The sequence below is a fragment of the Aedes aegypti genome, chromosome 2 (genome assembly GCF_002204515.2).
Source record: "Aedes aegypti strain LVP_AGWG chromosome 2, AaegL5.0 Primary Assembly, whole genome shotgun sequence".
Classification (NCBI taxonomy): domain Eukaryota; kingdom Metazoa; phylum Arthropoda; class Insecta; order Diptera; family Culicidae; genus Aedes; species Aedes aegypti.
In genome coordinates this window covers 198,872,902-198,876,207 of record NC_035108.1, presented here as the reverse complement: position 1 = coordinate 198,876,207, position 3,306 = coordinate 198,872,902, and the positions used below count along the sequence as shown (strand labels likewise).

Below are 3,306 nucleotides of genomic sequence, written 5' to 3'. Positions count from 1 at the left end.
TGCACCGCTTCGTCAACTGTATCTACGCTGTCTAAATAGTCGTCGACGTAGTGGTTGTCCTTCACTGCACCAGCCCCCATCGGAAAGTCCCCTGCCTGTTCGTCAGCGTTTAAATTTTTTACAAACTGTAGTGAGCATGGCGAGCAGGATGCACCAAATGTAGCTACATCCATCACGTATACTTGAACTGGCAGCGAAGGATGGTCACGCCACAGGAAGCGCTGTGCTTGGCGATCTTCGGGATGAATAATACCTGGTGGAACATCTCCCGTATGTCCCAACTAACATTTAGTGCAAATGTAAACATTCTCTAAGCCATCTTTATACGGCTTCATGCTGAGTAAAGGCGCTGTACATACGAACGAAAGCTTCTATGCGATCCTTTTACCAACAAATCTGGCGAATCTACTCAGCTATTTTTAAGCTGTGTTGGCAAGCTCTTATTCATACCGATCATTGCTCTAACTCGTCAGTTATACGACATGTAGCTGTGTAACATCTTCGGAAAGCGCTTTCTCAATTATTTCGCAACTGTTGAATAATGTTTATACAGCTTCGCTGTATTATCGATTAAATATTATTTCCAAGCTGTTAATACAGCTTCCAGAATTTATTTCTTATGTATCTGAATTTAATGTTCCCAACGTTACACAATTAAAGTATCTGCCACCGCTTGGAATCGAACTCACGATCTTTGCATCCACAAGTCCTGACGTTGTCTTTGCTGCCACCACAGTATATATCGAAGGCAAAGAAAACACACCGTTTTGTTCTACATCGAGAACGGTCCATATATTGTCGCACCGCCACCAAACCGGATCGCGCCAGTGAGACTCGCGACGCACCTCAACTCGCGCGATTATGAAATCAGTTTTTTAGTATGGCGCTGCATTCTTACGATTTTTATGAACACAGCGCACTATTCACATATTAGCTGCGACGCACGAGGCCCGAGAAAACAATAATTATAAATAAATGTTGGTCTTGATTTCTACCGGATACATAATAATATTATATAATGATGGTAAAAGATGTTACACCACTTCATCAGGCTGTAAAAGGGTGTGAAACGTCAAACGCAATGTTTACATCCAACAGGCTGTGTAGATTTGCGCTCTCGTTTGCGGAATCTTTTTCGATAAAGTGAAACTGCTGCTGACAAGAGTGCGCGATGGCTTTCGGTGATCATCCGGCGGAGTACAACCCGAAGATCCACGGACCTTACGACCCTGTCCGTTACTACGGCAAGCCGGATACGCCCTTGACCCAGGTGAAGTTGATCGAATTGGGTACTTGGTTTGGCCACCGTGACAAGAACCCAAGGCTGCCGCTGGAGCCTTGCCTTTTGGAGATGGTAACACATGTACTGGAAACCCAAGCGGATGGGAATTGCCCCGTTCTTCCAAGCCATCGTCGGCGGAATGGTATTCTTCTATGCCATCAACTGCGGCAAACGGAAGCACCACAGGAACTACTAGTACCATTAAACGAAAGCACCCTGGAAGCAGGGCAGTGAGAAGCGGAACCTATCTACAGTTCATTAGAAAAGCGCGATCCGTGGAGAACAATTTAGGCAGGATCCGGAGGGTGGTTCCGGCTTGTGGAAGATAGACGTTAGGCATAGATTGGCAGACGGAAAAATAAAATGTGAAAATCTAGCGGAAATTTTGTTTTTATGTTAAATGATGTTCACTGCTCCTGAATTCATTCTTCGAAAATTACAGCTGTATATTCGCTGTATAACTAACGATAAAGCGCTTCTTAATTATATATTGAGCAGCATAAGAAATCATATTGTATAGAAGCAGCCAGATTAATAATGGGGACTTTTATTTCACATCATTGGGTTGCTACTTTTTACGGTGCTGAGTTACAGCTTAGTGAAAGCAGCAAAAGCGATAACTGACGTAGTTTATTCAGCTAATATTTATAGCTGCAAATCATTTGCGATACAGCTGTATAAACGCTAATAGTTCTATTTTTGACAGCTTTCATTTTTTGCTGCGTTCGCTGCTTCAATTCAACTGTTATACAGCACAAAGCAAATAATCTTGGCTTATAGCGCTAAAATTGTTAGTTGGGGTCTCCACTGATGGCCACTTCTTGTAACTTATTAATAAACCGGGCAATCTCTCAGTAACAAGAGACCCCTCGAGCTGGGTCTCAGGGTCGGCTTGCTACTGGGTAAGCTGAGGGGCTACGCGACCAAAGTGTGCAGTGTGCCGTCACCTGACTAGGGCTATTGAAATGGGCGGATTGAAAGAATGGACTTGATGGGAAGCTATGGGGTTTTATTGGGCAAACTGAACTATTGTGGGTTTCTATGGTTATCTGAATTTATTGCAAGCTATTGTGGGGGTGTGGGTGTTAATGGGTTTTCACGTACCGGTACGACTTTCTGCTTCTGGTTGCTGCCGACGATCTCCTGATGTCCTGCGAGCGCTCGCTGATGCTGCTAACAGGCTGATGGAGTTGTTGCTTGACGGACAGGTGGTAACGTTGACGGCACTGTAGAAGTAGTGCCGTAGGGGTTTGGCTAAGGCGTCGTCCCTCTTTGACGGCAATCGACACGGCCCAGGACGGTACCGGAGTGACCGTGCCGAGAGGGGAAAGCTCCTTTACGTTTAGGGGTATATACCCCGAGCTGTGGACCTCCTTTACAATTATGACCGAAATGGCCAGAGGTCACCGATGATCCTTGACGGGTTAGGCTTAGCAGACTTCCGTCTACTAGGCCGAAACGTGTGCTGCTGGTAGGCCACGCCACACCAGCCAAGATGGCGAAATTTTAGCGGTAAGTTAAAAAAGGTCCTGTGAGGGTAATGGGAGGAGTTAGCTAGCCGTACTAACTTTCTAGCCATTTGTTATAGGCATTAGATTAGAATAGATTTGAGGTTCAATCATACCTGACGAAATACACTTTCTCTCCCAGTTTATACGATTACCACTCACTTTTCTTAACACTTTGAGGACACTTTCAAAATTGTTCTTGAGCACACGAACGCCTTTTACAAAGTGAAGCGATGGCGATTCTTAAATTTGGCCTAATCCTCTTGTCTGTTTTTCCTCCCCTCCCCAATTTCCTCAATTGTGGGTTGGGGGGTTGTTACCACCTGTTGCGTGTAATACGCCTGCTGGCCCACTTATCGTTTATGTTTGTCTTGTACCCACAGCTTGCATGCAACTTTTTCATGTTTGTAATTCAAATTTAACAATTTTTCTAACTTACTAACAATCATATTTTATACATTTTGATAATTTACTAACATTGATAACATTTACTAACCTTTTATTTACTAACCCTAT

At 44.1% G+C, this 3,306-nt stretch overlaps 1 pseudogene; it reads left to right on the top strand.

Moving 5' to 3' along the window:
- Positions 1–1,055: 1,055 nt before the first annotated feature.
- Positions 1,056–1,665, top strand: LOC5566752 (annotated as a pseudogene).
- Positions 1,666–3,306: the final 1,641 nt, after the last annotated feature.